Here is a 20,936-nt window from a genome sequence, read left to right as displayed (position 1 = left end):
AACTAGGAGCCTTGCCTTAAGGAATAGTCTTAATGGCTACCCTTGCCTCAACAAGTACCCTTAACTAGTACGCTTGCATTAACTAGTAGCCTTAACTAGTACCCTGGCCTTATCAGTACCCAAAACTACTACCCTTGCCTTAACCAGTTGCCTTAACTAGCAGCCTGGAGTTAGCCAGTAGGATTAACATGTACCCTTGCATTGACGAGTAGACTTAACTAGTACTCTTGCCTGAACTGGTGGCCTTAACTAGTACTCTTAACTAGTACAGTGGCCCTAACATGTATTCTGAACAAGAAGCCTTGTCGTAACTAGTACCCTTAACTAGTCGCCTTGACTTAAGGAACAGTCTTAATGTCTACCCTTGCCTTACTAGTCCTCTTAACTAGTAGCCAAACCTTAACTAGTACCCTTAAGTAGTAGCCTTGCAAGGACTAGTAGCCCAGCCTTAACCAGTACCATTGCCTCAACTAGTACCCTGGCATTAACTAGTAGTCTGAACTAGTACCCTGGCCTTATCGCTACCCATAACTACTACCCTTGCCTTAACCAGTTGCCTTAACTAGTACCCTGGCCTTAACTAGAAGTATCAACTTGTAAACTTGCATCGAATAGTAGCCTTAACTAGTACTCTTGCCTTAAGGAGTGGCCTGAACTAGGACTCGTGCCTTAGCTAGTACTCTTAACTAGTACAGTGCCCATAGCTAGTATCCTGAACTAGTAGCCTTCTCTTAACCAGTAGCGTTGCCTAAAATAGTACCCTGGCCTTCTCCAGTAGCCTTAACTAAGACCCTGGCCTTCACTGGCAGCCTTAACTAGTGCCCTTAACTAGTACCCTCGCATTAACTTTTAGTCTTAACTAGTAAACTGGCCGTATCAGTACCCAGAACTACTACCCTTGCCGTAACCAGTTGCCTTAACTAGTACCCTGGCCTTAACTAGTAGTATTCACTTGTATTCTTGCACCAACTAGTAGCCTTAACTAGTACTCTTACCTTAAGTAGTGGCCTGAACTAGTACTCGTGCCGTATCTAGTACTCTTAACTAGTACAGTGCCCCTAACTAGTATCCTGAACTAGTAGCCTTCTCTTAACTAGTCCCTTAACTAGTAGCCTTCTCTTAACTAGTACCCTTAACTAGTAGCCTTGCCTTAACTTGTACCCTGGCTTTCTCCAGTAGCCTTAACTAAGACCCTGGCCTTCACTGGCAGCCTTAACTAGTACCCTTAACTAGTACCCTCGCATTCACTAGAAGTCTGAACTAGTACCCTGGCCGTATCAGTACCCAGAACTACTACCCTTGCCGTAACCAGTTGCCTTAACTAGTACCCTGGCCTTAACTAGTAGTATTCACTTGTATTCTTGCATCAACTAGTAGCCTTGACTAGTACTCTTACCTTAAGTAGTGGCCTGAACTAGTACTCGTGCCTTAGCTAGTACTCTTAACTAGTACAGTGCCCCTAACTAGTATCCTGAACTAGTAGCCTTCTCTAAACTAGTCCCCTTAACTAGTAGCCTTGCCTTAACTTGTACCCTGGCTTTCTCCAGTAGCCTTAACTAAGACCCTGGCCTTCACTGGCAGCCTTAACTAGTACCCTTAACTAGTACCCTCGCATTCACTAGTAGTCTGAACTAGTACCCTGGCCGTATCAGTACCCAGAACTACTACCCTTGCCGTAACCAGTGGCCTTAACTAGTACCCTGGCCTTAACAAGTAGTATTCACTTGTATTCTTGCATCAACTAGTAGCCTTGACTAGTACTCTTACCTTAAGTAGTGGCCTGAACTAGTACTCGTGCCTTAGCTAGTACTCTTAACTAGTACAGTGCCCCTAACTAGTATCCTGAACTAGTAGCCTTCTCTAAACTAGTCCCCTTAACTAGTAGCCTTGCCTTAACTTGTACCCTGGCTTTCTCCAGTAGCCTTAACTAAGACCCTGGCCTTCACTGGCAGCCTTAACTAGTAACCTTAACTAGTACCCTCGCATTCACTAGTAGTCTGAACTAGTACCCTGGCCGTATCAGTACCCAGAACTACTACCCTTGCCGTAACCAGTGGCCTTAACTAGTACCCTGGCCTTAACAAGTAGTATTCACTTGTATTCTTGCATCAACTAGTAGCCTTGACTAGTACTCTTACCTTAAGTAGTGGCCTGAACTAGTACTCGTGCCTTAGCTAGTACTCTTAACTAGTACAGTGCCCCTAACTAGTATCCTGAACTAGTAGCCTTCTCTAAACTAGTCCCCTTAACTAGTAGCCTTGCCTTAACTTGTACCCTGGCTTTCTCCAGTAGCCTTAACTAAGACCCTGGCCTTCACTGGCAGCCTTAACTAGTACCCTTAACTAGTACCCTCGCATTCACTAGTAGTCTGAACTAGTACCCTGGCCGTATCAGTACCCAGAACTACTACCCTTGCCGTAACCAGTGGCCTTAACTAGTACCCTGGCCTTAACAAGTAGTATTCACTTGTAATCTTGCATCAACTAGTAGCCTTAACTAGTACTCTTGCCTTAAGCAGTGGCCTTAATTTGTACCTTGCCTTAACTAGCAGCCTTAACAGGCACCCGTGCCTTTACTAGTACTCTTAACTAGTACAGTGAGCCAACTAGTATCCTGAACTGGTAGCCGTGTCCTAACTAGTCCCCTTAACTAGGAACCTTGCCTTAAGGAATAGTCTTAATGGCTACCCTTGCCTCAACAAGTACCCTTAACTAGTACCCTTGCATTAACTAGTAGTCTGAACTAGTACCCTGGCCTTATCAGTACCCATAACTACTACCCTTGCCTTAACCAGTTGCCTTAACTAGCAACCTGGACTTAGCCAGTAGTATTAGCATGTACCCTTGCATCGACTAGTAGACAACACTAGTACTCTTGCCTGAAGTAGTGGCCTTAACTCGTTCCTTGCCTTACTAGTAGCCTTAACTAGTACTCTGAACTAGTACAGTGGCCCTAACTAGTATTCGGAACTAGAAGCCTTGTCATAACTAGTACCCTTAACTAGTCGCCTTGCCTTAAGGAACAGTCTTAACGTCTACCCTTGCCTTACTAGTACTCTTAACTAGTAGCCAAACCTTAACTAGTACCCTTAAGTAGTAGCCTTGCATGGACTAGTAGCCCAGCTTTCACTAGTACCCTGGCCGTCACTAGTACCCTTGCCTCAACTAGTACCCTGGCATTAACTAGTAATCTTAATTAGTACCCTGGCCTTATCGCTATCCATAACGACTACCCTTGCCTTTACCAGTTGCCTGAACTAATACCCTGGCCTTAACTAGAAGTATCAACTTGTAAACTTGCATGAAATAGTAGCCTTAACTAGTACTCTTGCCTTAATTAGTGGCCTGAATTAGTACTCGTGCCTTAGCAAGTACTCTTAACTAGTACAGTGCCCCTAGCTAGTATCCTGAACTAGTAGCCTTCCCTTCACTAGTAGCCTTGCCTTAACTAGTACCCTGGCCTTCTCCAGTAGCCTTAACTAAGACCCTGGCCTTCACTGGTAGCCTTAACTAGTACCCTTAACCAGTACCCTCGCATTAACTCGTAGTCTTAACTAGAACCCTGGCCGTATCGCTACCCATAACTACTACCCTTTCCGTAACCAGTTGCCTTAACTAGTACCCTGGCCTTAACTAGTAGTATGAACTTGTACCCTTGCATCAACTAGTAGCCTAAACTAATACTCTTGCCTGAAGTAGTAGCCTTCACTTTTACCTTGCCTTCCTAGTAGCCTTAACTAGTACCCGTCCATTAACTAGTACTCTTAACTAGTACAGTGGCCCTAACTAGTAGCCTGAACTAGTCCCCTTGCCTTAGGTAGTCCCTTTTCCAAACTAGTACCCTTATTGAGTACCCCTATGGTAGGGTATGGTACAGTAGGGTGTCATAAGGTAGGGTAGCATACGGTAGAACAGAGAAAACAGAATCCAATAGAATAGAAGAGGATAAGTCAGGATAGGTTAGTTTCGTGTAGGGTATGGTAGAGTAGCATAGGATGGAATAGAGAAAAGAGAAAACGAGAATCCAATACAACAGAATCGAAAAGAAGAGACTAGATGAGGAAAGACTAGGGCGGGATAGGGTTCTGTCGACTAGAAGAGCGTAGAATGGTGTGGAATGGAGTCAAATGCAGTCAAACCGAGATGAATAGACTAGAAAAGAGTTGAATAGAGCGGACTAGCACCGAATAGGGACATATAGGGCTGAGTCGAGCCCAATCGAGCCCAATCAAGTCCAATCGACCAGATTCGAGCTGAATGGAGCCGAATGGAGCTGGAATGAGCCCAATAGAGACCAAGAACATGAGCCAAGCTAGATCGAGCCAAATCGCACCTAATCGCATCCTATTGCATCGAATCTCGTCAAAGTCCATCCAATCCCACCAAAACCCATCGAATCTCATGAAATCTCACCGAATCCCGTCCAATTGTGTCCAATCGGGTCGAATTGAATGCAATCGAATTCAATAGAACAGCTTAGAGTAGTGTAGGCTAGGCTGGGATTCAACAGGGTAGGGCACAGAGGACTAGACTAGAGAAGCATAGAGTAGAAGAGAAGAGAATACAAAGAGTAGAATGGAGTAGAGTGGAGTAGAGTAGACTAGTCAGAGTCGAGTAGTGCAGAATAGAGATGAATAGATCCAATTCGAGCTGAATCGAGTCGAATGGAGAGGAAATGAGACAAATCTCCATGAATGGAATAGATTAGAGTAGGGTGGGGGAGAAGAGAATAGAATAGTGTAGAATGGAGTCGAACAGAGTAGAATGGTGTGGAATGGAGTCGAATGAGCCAAATAGAGACGAATAAAGTAGAAAAGAGTTGAATAGAGCTGAACAGGGCCGGATAAGTTTGGATCGAGCCTAACGATGCTGAATCGAGCAGAATCGAGCCAAATTGACCCGATTCAAGCCAAAGAGAGCTAAATCAAGCCAATTCAAGCCTAATCCCATGGAATCGCCTTGAAAGGCATTGAATCGAATCGAATCGATTAGAGTAGAGGAGGGTAGCGTAGGAGGGGTTAGACTAGAACAGAACACAAGAGAAAGAATCGAATCGAATGAAGTAGAGACGAGTACGGTAGAATAGAGTCCAATAGAGTTGAACAGAGCCAAACAGAGCTGAGTGCAGCCGAATCCACCAAATTCGAGGTGAATCGAGAAGAATCATGTCGAATCGCGTTGAAAAGTGTCGAATCCAATCAAATAGTTTAGTGTAGTGCAGGAGAGATGAGGGTAGGGTAGGGTAGAAAAGAATAGATTAGAATAGAACAGAAAGAATAGAGAAGAGTAGACTAGAAGTCAAATCGAGTCAAATCCTGCCGAAACGAGCCGAATAGAGAGGAAAAGGGCCAAGTCCAACCGAATCGAGTTGAATTCGCACAAAAAGGAGCTGATTCGAGCCGATATGACCTGAATCAGGCCGAATCCCGTTCAAGTCTGTTGAATAGAATAGAACAGATTACCGCAGGCTAAGTTAGAGTAGGGTAGGATAGACCAAAATGCAGTAGAACAGAACAGGATAGAAGAGAACTGAAAGAATAGAATAGGGTCGAGTAGTGCAGAGTCTAGAAGAACAGAGTTGGATATTGCCGACTAGAGCAAAATAGAGCCCAAAAGACCCAACGTGATAGAAATCAAGATGAATGGTGCCGAATCCCGGGGAATCATGCTGGATCGCGTCGAATCCCGTTGAGTTGCATTGAATCCCATCCATTCAAGTCCAATCAAATCGAATCGATTAGAATAGACTCGAGAAGGGTAGAGTACAAGACAATAGAAGAGAGAAGAATACAGTCGGATGGAGTAGAATGGTGTAGAATGGAGTTGAAAAGAGATACTAGAGTTGAGGAGACTCATAGAGCCATATAGAGTTGAATAGAGCCTATTCAAGCTGAATAGAGCTGACCAGGGCGAAATGGAGCCGGTCAGAACTGAATCGAACCGATTGGAGCCCAAGAGGGATGAATGGAGTGCAACGGAGCCGATTGGAGCCGAATCGCATCGAAATGCGTGGAATCGAATCCAGTGGAATAGATTAGAGTAGGGTTGGTTAAAATAGAGTAGAAGAGAATTGAACAGAGTACAAGAGAATAAAAAGAATACAAGAGAATCGAGTCCAAAAGCTTAGAGCAGAGCAGAATAGTGTAGAGTAGAACAGAGTCGCATAGAGTCGAATCGAGCCAAATGGAGAAGAAACAAGGCAAATCGCGTTGAATCCCCTCGAACCAATTCCAGTCAATTAGGGTAGGGTGGAGTCAAATAGTGTTGAGTGGAGTAGAATGCTGTGCAACGCAATCGAATGGAGTCGAAAAGAGTCGAAAAGAGCCGAATAGTGCTGAAGAGGGCCGAAGAGGGCCGAATCGAGCTGAATTGAGCCAAATCCAGCAAATCGAGCCGAATGGAGCCGAATGGAGCCGAACCCAGCTGAATCGACACTCTTCGAGCCAAATGGAGCCGAATGGACATGAATCGAACCAACTCGACCTGAATCGTGTCCAAATTCATGGAATCGAATTGAACAGATTAGAGTAGGGGAGGTTCGGGTATGGCAGGGTGGAATAGGGCAGAGTAGCATAGAATAAAACAGAAGAGGATAGAAGAGAACAGAACAGTACAGAACGAATACAGAAAACAGTTTAGGCTAGAGCAGCGTAGAGGGAAACAGAGTAGAGTAGAATAGATTCGAACAGAGCTAAATAGAGCCAAACTGAGCCGAATCGTGTCCAAATGGGTTGAATCCAATCAAATGGATTAGAATAGATTAGAGTTGGGTAGCATAGGGTAGGGTAGACTAGAGTAGAATAGAACAGAACAGAATAGGAAGAAGAAAGAAAATAGAGAAGAGTAGACTAGAGTACGATAGAGTAGGCTAGTGTAGAATAGGGTAGACTCGAATACGGCTGAATAGAGCCGAATGGAGTCGAAATGAGAGGAATCACGTCTAATCGACTCGAGTAAATTAGAGTGGTGTAGGATAGAGTAGAGCAGAATAGTGTAGAATGGTGTGGAATAAAGAGTAGAATGGAGTCAAATAGAGACGAAAAGAGTAGAGAAGAGTCGAATAGAGCAGAATAGGGCCGAAAGAGGCCGAATTGAGCAGAATCGAAGCAATTCAAGCCAAAACGAGCCGAATAGAGCCAAATCGAATCGAATCGAATCGAGCTGATTCAAGCTTAATCACGTCGAATCCCGTTCAGTGCATCCAATCCAATCCAAACGTCTAGATTAGAGAAGGGGAGGGGAGGGTGGAATAGAATAGAGTAGAGTAGACTAGAAGAGATTAGAACAGAATAGAAGGAAAAGAATAGAGTAGAAAAGAGTAGGGTCGAATAGACTCGAATAGAGTCGAATAGAGCCGAATAGGCCAAATAGAGACGAATAGAGAAAACAGAGCTGAATGGAGCCGAATAGAGACGTAAAGGAGCCATATAGAGCCGATTCGCACCTAATCGAGCTGAATCAAGCAGAATCACGCCGACTGTCACTGAATAGCGTCGAATCACATCGAATCACGTCGAATCGCGTCAGATCACATCGTTTTGTGTCGGACCGGGTCGAATCGCTTCGGATCGCATCGGATTGCATCGAATGTCGTCGAATCACGACGAATCACGTCCCATCACGTCCAATACCTTCGAATTGCGTCCAATCTCCTAGAATTCTGCTGAATCACGTCGAATCGTATGGAATCTCGTCTAATCTCTTTGAATCCCGTCAAATGCCTTCGGACCTTGTCGAATCCCGTCGAATCCTGTCCAATCGCGTCGAAGTGAATCGAATTGAACCAAATAGATTCAAGTAGGGTGGGTTTGGGTGGGGTGCAGTAGGCTTGGGTAGGGTAGGATAGAACAGAGTCCAACAGAATAGGAGAGAACAGAACAGAAGAGAAAGAATCCAGCAGAATAGAATAGAGGAGAAAAGAGTCAGATAGTGCAGAACATAGCCGAATTGAGGCGAATGGAGACAAAACAAGATGAATCGCGTTGAATCGCTTCGAATCGGGTCAAATCGAATCCATTCGAATAGATTAGGGTAGGGAAGGGTAGACGAGAATAGAGGAGAATAGTGCAGAATGGTGTGGAATGGATTAGAACGGAGCCGACTAGAGACGAATCGAGTAGAAAAGAGTCGAATAGAGCATAGTTGGGCCGAATAGGGCCAAAGAAGGCCTAATCGAGCAGAATCCAGCAGAATCGATGCCATTGGAGCTGAATGGAGCAAAATGGAGCCCAATCGAACCGATTCGAAGCGAATTGATCTGATTCAAGCCTAATCGGGTCGAATGGCGTGAAAATGCGATGACTCGAACAGAATCAAAGATTAGAGAAGGGGAGGGGAGCGGCTGGGAGGGTAGAACAGAACAGAATAGAACAGTACATAATAGAAGGAAGAGAATATAGCACAGTACGGTAGAGCAGAGAAGAGTAGAGTCGAACAGAGTGAAATAGTGCAGAACAGAGCTGAATAGAGCCAATTCTAGCCGAATCGAGCCCAATGGAAACAAAACGTGATGAATCGCGTCGAATAGCGTCCAATCGAATCCATTAGAATAGATTAGAGTAGGGTAGGGTAGGGTAGAACAGGATAGAGTAGAATCGAGTCGAATGGAGTTGCATAGAGAAAACTAGAGTAGAAAAGAGTCGAATCGAGCCGAATAAGGCTGAACCAAGTCGAATTGAGTTGAAACAAGCTGAATCGAAGCGATTCAAGCCAAATCGAGCTGAATCGAGCTGATGGTGCCGAATGAGCCGATTCAAGCATCATCGCGTCCAATCCCATTGAAATGCTTTGAATCGAATCCAATTGAATAGATTCGAAAAGGTTAGGGTCGGGTGGTTTTTGATAGGGTAGACGAAAGTAGACTAGAGTAGAGTAGACAAGAGAAGTCTAGAGTAGTAGCCTAGACAAGACAGCTGGACTAGTCAGACTAGTGGTATAGATCAGTAGGCTAGACAACTAGCCTTGAAGAGTCCCCTTGCCCTGACAAGTCCCCTAAATTCTGAATCTGAACTACTCCCCTTGCCTTAACTAGTATCCTGAACTAGTAGCCTTGTCTGAACTACTCCCCTTAACTAGTAGCCTTGCCTTAAGTAATAGTCTTAATGTCTACCCTTGCCTTACTAGTACCCTGAACTAGTAGCCCTGCCTTAACTAGGACCCTGGCCTTCACCAGTAGCCCTCACTAGTACCCTGGCCTTCACTAGGAGCCTTGCCTCAACTAGTACCCTTAACCAGTACCCTCGCATTAACTAGTAGTCTTAACTAGTACCTGGCCTTCTCAGTCCCCATAAGCCCTACCCTGGCCTTAACCAGCTGCCTTAACTGGTACCCTGGTCTTAACTAGTAGTATTCACTTGTACCCTTGAATCAACCGGTAGCCTAAACTAGTCGTCTTGCCTTAAGTAGTAGCCTTCACTTGTACCTTGCCTTAACTAGTATCCTTAACTAGTACCTGTGCCTTAACTAGTACTCTTAACTAGTACAGCGGCCATAACGAGTAGCCTGAACTAGTAGCCTTGTCTGAATTAGTCCCCTGAACTAGTAGCCTTGCTTTAGGTAATAGCCTTAATGTCTGCCCTTGCCTTACTAGTACCCTAAACTAGTAGCCAAGCCTTAACTACTACCCCTAACTAGTAGCCTTGCCTTAACTAGTACCCTTGCCTTAACCAGTTGCCTTAACTAGTACCCTGGCCTGAACTAGAAGTATCAACTTGTAAACTTGCATCAAAGAGTAGCCTTAACTAGTACTCTTGCCTTAAGGAGTGGCCTGAACTAGTACTCGTGCCTTAGCTAGTACTCTTAACTAGTACAGTGCCCCTAACTAGTATCCTGAACTAGTAGCCTTCTCTAAACTAGTCCCCTTAACTAGTAGCCTTGCCTTCACTAGTACCCTGGCCTCTCAAGTACCCTTAACTAAGACCCTGGCCTTCACTGGCAGCCTTAACTAGTACCCTTAACTAGTACCCTCGCATTCACTAGTAGTCTGAACTAGTACCCTGGCCGTATCAGTACCCAGAACTACTACCCTTGCCGTAACCAGTTGCCTTAACTAGTACCCTGGCCTGAACTAGTAGTATTCGCTTGTAATCTTGCATCAACTTGTAGCCTTAGCTAGTACTCTTGCCTTTACTAGCAGCCTTAACTAGCACCCGTGCCTTTACTAATGCTCTCAACAAGTACAGTGCCCCTAACTAGTATCCTGAACTGGTAGCCTTGTCCTAACTAGTACCCTTAATTAGGGGCCTTAGCTTAAGGAATAGTCTTAATGGCTACCCTTGCCTCAACAAGTACCCTTAACTAGTACCCTTGCATTAACTAGTAGTCCTAACTAGTGCCCTGGCCTTAACTAGTAGTATTCGCTTGTAATCTTGCATCAACTAGTAGCCTTAACTAGTACTCTTGCCTTAAGCAGTGGCCTTAATTTGTACCTTGCCTTAACTAGCAGCCTTCACTAGCTCCCGTGCCTTTCCTAGTACTCTTAACTAGTACAGTGCCCCTAACTAGTATCCTGAACTGGTAGCCTTGTCCTAACTAGTACCCTTAACTAGGAGCCTTGCCTTAAGGAATAGTCTTAATGGCTACCCTTGCCTCAACAAGTACCCTTAACTAGTACGCTTGCATTAACTAGTAGCCTTAACTAGTACCCTGGCCTTATCAGTACCCAAAACTACTACCCTTGCCTTAACCAGTTGCCTTAACTAGCAGCCTGGAGTTAGCCAGTAGGATTAACATGTACCCTTGCATTGACGAGTAGACTTAACTAGTACTCTTGCCTGAACTGGTGGCCTTAACTAGTACTCTTAACTAGTACAGTGGCCCTAACATGTATTCTGAACAAGAAGCCTTGTCGTAACTAGTACCCTTAACTAGTCGCCTTGACTTAAGGAACAGTCTTAATGTCTACCCTTGCCTTACTAGTCCTCTTAACTAGTAGCCAAACCTTAACTAGTACCCTTAAGTAGTAGCCTTGCAAGGACTAGTAGCCCAGCCTTAACCAGTACCATTGCCTCAACTAGTACCCTGGCATTAACTAGTAGTCTGAACTAGTACCCTGGCCTTATCGCTACCCATAACTACTACCCTTGCCTTAACCAGTTGCCTTAACTAGTACCCTGGCCTTAACTAGAAGTATCAACTTGTAAACTTGCATCGAATAGTAGCCTTAACTAGTACTCTTGCCTTAAGGAGTGGCCTGAACTAGGACTCGTGCCTTAGCTAGTACTCTTAACTAGTACAGTGCCCATAGCTAGTATCCTGAACTAGTAGCCTTCTCTTAACCAGTAGCGTTGCCTAAAATAGTACCCTGGCCTTCTCCAGTAGCCTTAACTAAGACCCTGGCCTTCACTGGCAGCCTTAACTAGTGCCCTTAACTAGTACCCTCGCATTAACTTTTAGTCTTAACTAGTAAACTGGCCGTATCAGTACCCAGAACTACTACCCTTGCCGTAACCAGTTGCCTTAACTAGTACCCTGGCCTTAACTAGTAGTATTCACTTGTATTCTTGCACCAACTAGTAGCCTTAACTAGTACTCTTACCTTAAGTAGTGGCCTGAACTAGTACTCGTGCCGTATCTAGTACTCTTAACTAGTACAGTGCCCCTAACTAGTATCCTGAACTAGTAGCCTTCTCTTAACTAGTCCCTTAACTAGTAGCCTTCTCTTAACTAGTACCCTTAACTAGTAGCCTTGCCTTAACTTGTACCCTGGCTTTCTCCAGTAGCCTTAACTAAGACCCTGGCCTTCACTGGCAGCCTTAACTAGTACCCTTAACTAGTACCCTCGCATTCACTAGAAGTCTGAACTAGTACCCTGGCCGTATCAGTACCCAGAACTACTACCCTTGCCGTAACCAGTTGCCTTAACTAGTACCCTGGCCTTAACTAGTAGTATTCACTTGTATTCTTGCATCAACTAGTAGCCTTGACTAGTACTCTTACCTTAAGTAGTGGCCTGAACTAGTACTCGTGCCTTAGCTAGTACTCTTAACTAGTACAGTGCCCCTAACTAGTATCCTGAACTAGTAGCCTTCTCTAAACTAGTCCCCTTAACTAGTAGCCTTGCCTTAACTTGTACCCTGGCTTTCTCCAGTAGCCTTAACTAAGACCCTGGCCTTCACTGGCAGCCTTAACTAGTACCCTTAACTAGTACCCTCGCATTCACTAGTAGTCTGAACTAGTACCCTGGCCGTATCAGTACCCAGAACTACTACCCTTGCCGTAACCAGTGGCCTTAACTAGTACCCTGGCCTTAACAAGTAGTATTCACTTGTAATCTTGCATCAACTAGTAGCCTTAACTAGTACTCTTGCCTTAAGCAGTGGCCTTAATTTGTACCTTGCCTTAACTAGCAGCCTTAACAGGCACCCGTGCCTTTACTAGTACTCTTAACTAGTACAGTGAGCCAACTAGTATCCTGAACTGGTAGCCGTGTCCTAACTAGTCCCCTTAACTAGGAACCTTGCCTTAAGGAATAGTCTTAATGGCTACCCTTGCCTCAACAAGTACCCTTAACTAGTACCCTTGCATTAACTAGTAGTCTGAACTAGTACCCTGGCCTTATCAGTACCCATAACTACTACCCTTGCCTTAACCAGTTGCCTTAACTAGCAACCTGGACTTAGCCAGTAGTATTAGCATGTACCCTTGCATCGACTAGTAGACAACACTAGTACTCTTGCCTGAAGTAGTGGCCTTAACTCGTTCCTTGCCTTACTAGTAGCCTTAACTAGTACTCTGAACTAGTACAGTGGCCCTAACTAGTATTCGGAACTAGAAGCCTTGTCATAACTAGTACCCTTAACTAGTCGCCTTGCCTTAAGGAACAGTCTTAACGTCTACCCTTGCCTTACTAGTACTCTTAACTAGTAGCCAAACCTTAACTAGTACCCTTAAGTAGTAGCCTTGCATGGACTAGTAGCCCAGCTTTCACTAGTACCCTGGCCGTCACTAGTACCCTTGCCTCAACTAGTACCCTGGCATTAACTAGTAATCTTAATTAGTACCCTGGCCTTATCGCTATCCATAACGACTACCCTTGCCTTTACCAGTTGCCTGAACTAATACCCTGGCCTTAACTAGAAGTATCAACTTGTAAACTTGCATGAAATAGTAGCCTTAACTAGTACTCTTGCCTTAATTAGTGGCCTGAATTAGTACTCGTGCCTTAGCAAGTACTCTTAACTAGTACAGTGCCCCTAGCTAGTATCCTGAACTAGTAGCCTTCCCTTCACTAGTAGCCTTGCCTTAACTAGTACCCTGGCCTTCTCCAGTAGCCTTAACTAAGACCCTGGCCTTCACTGGTAGCCTTAACTAGTACCCTTAACCAGTACCCTCGCATTAACTCGTAGTCTTAACTAGAACCCTGGCCGTATCGCTACCCATAACTACTACCCTTTCCGTAACCAGTTGCCTTAACTAGTACCCTGGCCTTAACTAGTAGTATGAACTTGTACCCTTGCATCAACTAGTAGCCTAAACTAATACTCTTGCCTGAAGTAGTAGCCTTCACTTTTACCTTGCCTTCCTAGTAGCCTTAACTAGTACCCGTCCATTAACTAGTACTCTTAACTAGTACAGTGGCCCTAACTAGTAGCCTGAACTAGTCCTCTTGCCTTAGGTAGTCCCTTTTCCAAACTAGTACCCTTATTGAGTACCCCTATGGTAGGGTATGGTACAGTAGGGTGTCATAAGGTAGGGTAGCATACGGTAGAACAGAGAAAACAGAATCCAATAGAATAGAAGAGGATAAGTCAGGATAGGTTAGTTTCGTGTAGGGTATGGTAGAGTAGCATAGGATGGAATAGAGAAAAGAGAAAACGAGAATCCAATACAACAGAATCGAAAAGAAGAGACTAGATGAGGAAAGACTAGGGCGGGATAGGGTTCTGTCGACTAGAAGAGCGTAGAATGGTGTGGAATGGAGTCAAATGCAGTCAAACCGAGATGAATAGACTAGAAAAGAGTTGAATAGAGCGGACTAGCACCGAATAGGGACATATAGGGCTGAGTCGAGCCCAATCGAGCCCAATCAAGTCCAATCGACCAGATTCGAGCTGAATGGGGCCGAATGGAGCTGGAATGAGCCCAATAGAGACCAAGAACATGAGCCAAGCTAGATCGAGCCAAATCGCACCTAATCGCATCCTATTGCATCGAATCTCGTCAAAGTCCATCCAATCCCACCAAAACCCATCGAATCTCATGAAATCTCACCGAATCCCGTCCAATTGTGTCCAATCGGGTCGAATTGAATGCAATCGAATTCAATAGAACAGCTTAGAGTAGTGTAGGCTAGGCTGGGATTCAACAGGGTAGGGCACAGAGGACTAGACTAGAGAAGCATAGAGTAGAAGAGAAGAGAGAATACAAAGAGTAGAATGGAGTAGAGTGGAGTAGAGTAGACTAGTCAGAGTCGAGTAGTGCAGAATAGAGATGAATAGATCCAATTCGAGCTGAATCGAGTCGAATGGAGAGGAAATGAGACAAATCTCCATGAATCGAATAGATTAGAGTAGGGTGGGGGAGAAGAAAATAGAATAGTGTAGAATGGAGTCGAACAGAGTAGAATGGTGTGGAATGGAGTCGAATGAGCCAAATAGAGACGAATAAAGTAGAAAAGAGTTGAATAGAGCTGAACAGGGCCGGATAAGTTTGGATCGAGCCTAACGATGCTGAATCGAGCAGAAGCGAGCCAAATTGACCCGATTCAAGCCAAAGAGAGCTAAATCAAGCCAATTCAAGCCTAATCCCATGGAATCGCCTTGAAAGGCATTGAATCGAATCGAATCGATTAGAGTAGAGGAGGGTAGAGTAGGAGGGGTTAGACTAGAACAGAACACAAGAGAAAGAATCGAATCGAATGAAGTAGAGACGAGGACGGTAGAATAGAGTCCAATAGAGTTGAACAGAGCCAAACAGAGCTGAATGCAGCCGAATCCACCAAATTCGAGGTGAATCGAGAAGAATCATGTCGAATCGCGTTGAAAAGTGTCGAATCCAATCAAATAGTTTAGTGTAGTGCAGGAGAGATGAGGGTAGGGTAGGGTAGAAAAGAATAGATTAGAATAGAACAGAAAGAATAGAGAAGAGTAGACTAGAAGTCAAATCGAGTCAAATCCTGCCGAAACGAGCCGAATAGAGAGGAAAAGGGCCAAGTCCAACCGAATCGAGTTGAATTCGCACAAAAAGGAGCTGATTCGAGCCGATATGACCTGAATCAGGCCGAATCCCGTTCAAGTCTGTTGAATAGAATAGAACAGATTACCGCAGGCTAAGTTAGAGTAGGGTAGGATAGACCAAAATGCAGTAGAACAGAACAGGATAGAAGAGAACTGAAAGAATAGAATAGGGTCGAGTAGTGCAGAGTCTAGAAGAACAGAGTTGGATATTGCCGACTAGAGCAAAATAGAGCCCAAAAGACCCAACGTGATAGAAATCAAGATGAATGGTGCCGAATCCCGGGGAATCATGCTGGATCGCGTCGAATCCCGTTGAGTTGCATTGAATCCCATCCATTCAAGTCCAATCAAATCGAATCGATTAGAATAGACTAGAGAAGGGTAGAGTACAAGACAATAGAAGAGAGAAGAATACAGTCGGATGGAGTAGAATGGTGTAGAATGGAGTTGAAAAGAGATACTAGAGTTGAGGAGACTCATAGAGCCATATAGAGTTGAATAGAGCCTATTCAAGCTGAATAGAGCTGACCAGGGCGAAATGGAGCCGATTAGAACTGAATCGAACCGATTGGAGCCCAAGAGGGATGAATGGAGTGCAACGGAGCCGATTGGCGCCGAATCGCATCGAAATGCGTGGAATCGAATCCAGTGGAATAGATTAGAGTAGGGTTGGTTAAAATAGAGTAGAAGAGAATTGAACACAGTAAAAGAGAATAAAAAGAATACAAGAGAATCGAGTCCAAAAGCTTAGAGCAGAGCAGAATAGTGTAGAGTAGAACAGAGTCGAATAGAGTCGAGTCGAGCCAAATGGAGAAGAAACAAGGCAAATCGCGTTGAATCCCCTCGAACCAATTCCAGTCAATTAGGGTAGGGTGGAGTCAAATAGTGTTGAGTGGAGTAGAATGCTGTGCAACGCAATCGAATGGAGTCGAAAAGAGTCGAAAAGAGCCGAATAGTGCTGAAGAGGGCCGAAGAGGGCCGAATCGAGCTGAATTGAGCCAAATCCAGCAAATCGAGCCGAATGGAGCCGAATGGAGCCGAACCCAGCTGAATCGACACTCTTCGAGCCAAATGGAGCCGAATGGACATGAATCGAACCAACTCGACCTGAATCGTGTCCAAATTCATGGAATCGAATTGAACAGATTAGAGTAGGGGAGGTTCGGGTATGGCAGGGTGGAATAGGGCAGAGTAGCATAGAATAAAACAGAAGAGGATAGAAGAGAACAGAACAGTACAGAACGAATACAGAAAACAGTAGGCTAGAGTAGCGTAGAGGGAAACAGAGTAGAGTAGAATAGATTCGAACAGAGCTAAATAGAGCCAAACTGAGCCGAATCGTGTCCAAATGGGTTGAATCCAATCCAATGGATTAGAAGAGATTAGAGTTGGGTAGCATAGGGTAGGGTAGAATAGAGTAGAATAGAACAGAACAGAATAGGAAGAATAAAGAAAATAGAGAAGAGTAGACTAGAGTACGATAGAGTAGGCTAGTGTAGAATAGGGTAGACTCGAATACGGCTGAATAGAGCCGAATGGAGTCGAAATGAGAGGAATCACGTCTAATCGACTCGAGTAAATTAGAGTGGTGTAGGATAGAGTAGAGCAGAATAGTGTAGAATGGTGTGGAATAAAGAGTAGAATGGAGTCAAATAGAGACGAAAAGAGTAGAGAAGAGTCGAATAGAGCAGAATAGGGCCGAAAGAGGCCGAATTGAGCAGAATCGAAGCAATTCAAGCCAAAACGAGCCGAATAGAGCCAAATCGAATCGAATCGAATCGAGCTGATTCAAGCTTAATCACGTCGAATCCCGTTCAGTGCATCCAATCCAATCCAAACGTCTAGATTAGAGAAGGGGAGGGGAGGGTGGACTAGAATAGAGTAGAGTAGACTAGAAGAGATTAGAACAGAATAGAAGGAAAAGAATAGAGTAGAAAAGAGTAGGGTCGAATAGACTCGAATAGAGTCGAATAGAGCCGAATAGGCCAAATAGAGACGAATAGAGAAAACAGAGCTGAATGGAGCCGAATAGAGACGTAAAGGAGCCATATAGAGCCGATTCGCACCTAATCGAGCTGAATCAAGCAGAATCACGCCGACTGTCACTGAATAGCGTCGAATCACATCGAATCACGTCGAATCGCGTCAGATCACATCGTTTTGTGTCGGACCGGGTCGAATCGCTTCGGATCGCATCGGATTGCATCGAATGTCGTCGAATCACGACGAATCACGTCCCATCACGTCCAATACCTTCGAATTGCGTCCAATCTCCTAGAATTCTGCTGAATCACGTCGAATCGTATGGAATCTCGTCTAATCTCTTTGAATCCCGTCAAATGCCTTCGGACCTTGTCGAATCCCGTCGAATCCTGTCAAATCGCGTCGAAGTGAATCGAATTGAACCAAATAGATTCAAGTAGGGTGGGTTTGGGTGGGGTGCAGTAGGCTTGGGTAGGGTAGGATAGAACAGAGTCCAACAGAATAGGAGAGAACAGAACAGAAGAGAAAGAATCCAGCAGAATAGAATAGAGGAGAAAAGAGTCAGATAGTGCAGAACATAGCCGAATTGAGGCGAATGGAGACAAAACAAGATGAATCGCGTTGAATCGCTTCGAATCGGGTCAAATCGAATCCATTCGAATAGATTAGGGTAGGGAAGGGTAGACGAGAATAGAGGAGAATAGTGCAGAATGGTGTGGAATGGATTAGAACGGAGCCGACTAGAGACGAATCGAGTAGAAAAGAGTCGAATAGAGCATAGTTGGGCCGAATAGGGCCAAAGAAGGCCTAATCGAGCAGAATCCAGCAGAATCGATGCCATTGGAGCTGAATGGAGCAAAATGGAGCCCAATCGAACCGATTCGAAGCGAATTGATCTGATTCAAGCCTAATCGGGTCGAATGGCGTGAAAATGCGACGACTCGAACAGAATCAAAGATTAGAGAAGGGGAGGGGAGCGGCTGGGAGGGTAGAACAGAACAGAATAGAACAGTACATAACAGAAGGAAGAGAATATAGCACAGTACGGTAGAGCAGAGAAGAGTAAAGGAGAGAAGAGTAGAGTCGAACAGAGTGAACTAGTGCAGAACAGAGCTGAATAGAGCCAATTCTAGCCGAATCGAGCCCAAGGGAAAGAAAACGTGATGAATCGCGTCGAATAGCGTCCAATCGAATCCATTAGAATAGATTAGAGTAGGGTAGGGTAGGGTAGAACAGAATAGAGTAGAATCGAGTCGAATGGAGTTGCATAGAGAAAACTAGAGTAGAAAAGAGTCGAATCGAGCCGAATAAGGCTGAACCAAGTCGAATTGAGTTGAAACAAGCTGAATCGAAGCGATTCAAGCCAAATCGAGCTGAATCGAGCTGATGGTGCCGAATGAGCCGATTCAAGCATCATCGCGTCCAATCCCATTGAAATGCTTTGAATCGAATCCAATGGAATAGATTCGAAAAGGTTAGGGTCGGGTGGTTTTTGATAGGGTAGACGAAAGTAGACTAGAGTAGAGTAGACAAGAGAAGTCTAGAGTAGTAGCCTAGACAAGACAGCTGGACTAGTCAGACTAGTGGTATAGATCAGTAGGCTAGACAACTAGCCTTGAAGAGTCCCCTTGCCCTGACAAGTCCCCTAAATTCTGAATCTGAACTACTCCCCTTGCCTTAACTAGTATCCTGAACTAGTAGCCTTGTCTGAACTAGTAGCCTTAACTAGTAGCCTTGCCTTAAGTAATAGTCTTAATGTCTACCCTTGCCTTACTAGTACCCTGAACTAGTAGCCCTGCCTTAACTAGGACCCTGGCCTTCACCAGTAGCCTTCACTAGTACCCTGGCCTTCACTAGGAGCCTTGCCTCAACTAGTACCCTTAACCAGTACCCTCGCATTAACTAGTAGTCTTAACTAGTACCTGGCCTTCTCAGTCCCCATAAGCCCTACCCTGGCCTTAACCAGCTGCCTTAACTGGTACCCTGGTCTTAACTAGTAGTATTCACTTGTACCCTTGAATCGACCGGTAGCCTAACCTAGTCGTCTTGCCTTAAGTAGTAGCCTTCACTTGTACCTTGCCTTAACTAGTATCCTTAACTAGTACCTGTGCCTTAACTAGTACTCTTAACTAGTACAGCGGCCATAACGAGTAGCCTGAACTAGTAGCCTTGTCTGAATTAGTCCCCTGAACTAGTAGCCTTGCTTTAGGTAATAGCCTTAATGTCTGCCCTTGCCTTACTAGTACCCTAAACTAGTAGCCAAGCCTTAACTACTACCCCTAACTAGTAGCCTTGCCTTAACTAGTACCCTTGCCTTAACCAGTTGCCTTAACTAGTACCCTGGCCTGAACTAGAAGTATCAACTTGTAAACTTGCATCAAAGGGTAGCCTTAACTAGTACTCTTGCCTTAAGTAGTGGCCTGAACTAGTACTCGTGCCGTATCTAGTACTCTTAACTAGTACAGTGCCCCTAACTAGTATCCTGAACTAGTAGCCTTCTCTAAACTAGTCCCCTTAACTAGTAGCCTTGCCTTCACTAGTACCCTGGCCTCTCAAGTACCCTTAACTAAGACCCTGGCCTTCACTGGCAGCCTTAACTAGTACCCTTAACTAGTACCCTCGCATTCACTAGTAGTCTGAACTAGTACCCTGGCCGTATCAGTACCCAGAACTACTACCCTTGCCGTAACCAGTTGCCTTAACTAGTACCCTGGCCTGAACTAGTAGTATTCGCTTGTAATCTTGCATCAACTTGTAGCCTTAGCTAGTACTCTTGCCTTTACTAGCAGCCTTAACTAGCACCCGTGCCTTTACTAATACTCTCAACAAGTACAGTGCCCCTAACTAGTATCCTGAACTGGTAGCCTTGTCCTAACTAGTACCCTTAATTAGGGGCCTTAGCTTAAGGAATAGTCTTAATGGCTACCCTTGCCTCAACAAGTACCCTTAACTAGTACCCTTGCATTAACTAGTAGTCCTAACTAGTACCCTGGCCTTAACTAGTAGTATTCGCTTGTAATCTTGCATCAACTAGTAGCCTTAACTAGTACTCTTGCCTTAAGCAGTGGCCTTAATTTGTACCTTGCCTTAACTAGCAGCCTTCACTAGCTCCCGTGCCTTTCCTAGTACTCTTAACTAGTACAGTGCCCCTAACTAGTATCCTGAACTGGTAGCCTTGTCCTAACTAGTACCCTTAACTAGGAGCCTTGCCTTAAGGAATAGTCTTAATGGCTACCCTTGCCTCAACAAGTACCCTTAACTAGTACGCTTGCATTAACTAGTAGCCTTAACTAGTACCCTGGCCTTATCAGTACCCAAAACTACTACCCTTGCCTTAACCAGTTGCCTTAACTAGCAGCCTGGAGTTAGCCAGTAGGATTAACATGTACCCTTGCATTGACGAGTAGACTTAACTAGTACTCTTGCCTGAACTGGTGGCCTTAACTAGTACTCTTAACTAGTACAGTGGCCCTAACATGTATTCTGAACAAGAAGCCTTGTCGTAACTAGTACCCTTAACTAGTTGCCTTGACTTAAGGAACAGTCTTAATGTCTACCCTTGCCTTACTAGTCCTCTTAACTAGTAGCCAAACCTTAACTAGTACCCTCAAGTAGTAGCCTTGCAAGGACTAGTAGCCCAGCCTTAACCAGTACCATTGCCTCAACTAGTACCCTGGCATTAACTAGTAGTCTGAACTAGTACCCTGGCCTTATCGCTACCCATAACTACTACCCTTGCCTTAACCAGTTGCCTTAACTAGTACCCTGGCCTTAACTA

This window comes from Elephas maximus, chromosome 24 (assembly GCF_024166365.1).
Source record: "Elephas maximus indicus isolate mEleMax1 chromosome 24, mEleMax1 primary haplotype, whole genome shotgun sequence".
NCBI lineage: Eukaryota > Metazoa > Chordata > Mammalia > Proboscidea > Elephantidae > Elephas > Elephas maximus.
The sequence above is the reverse complement of the archived record's forward strand: the minus strand, read 5'-3'. Positions refer to the sequence as shown.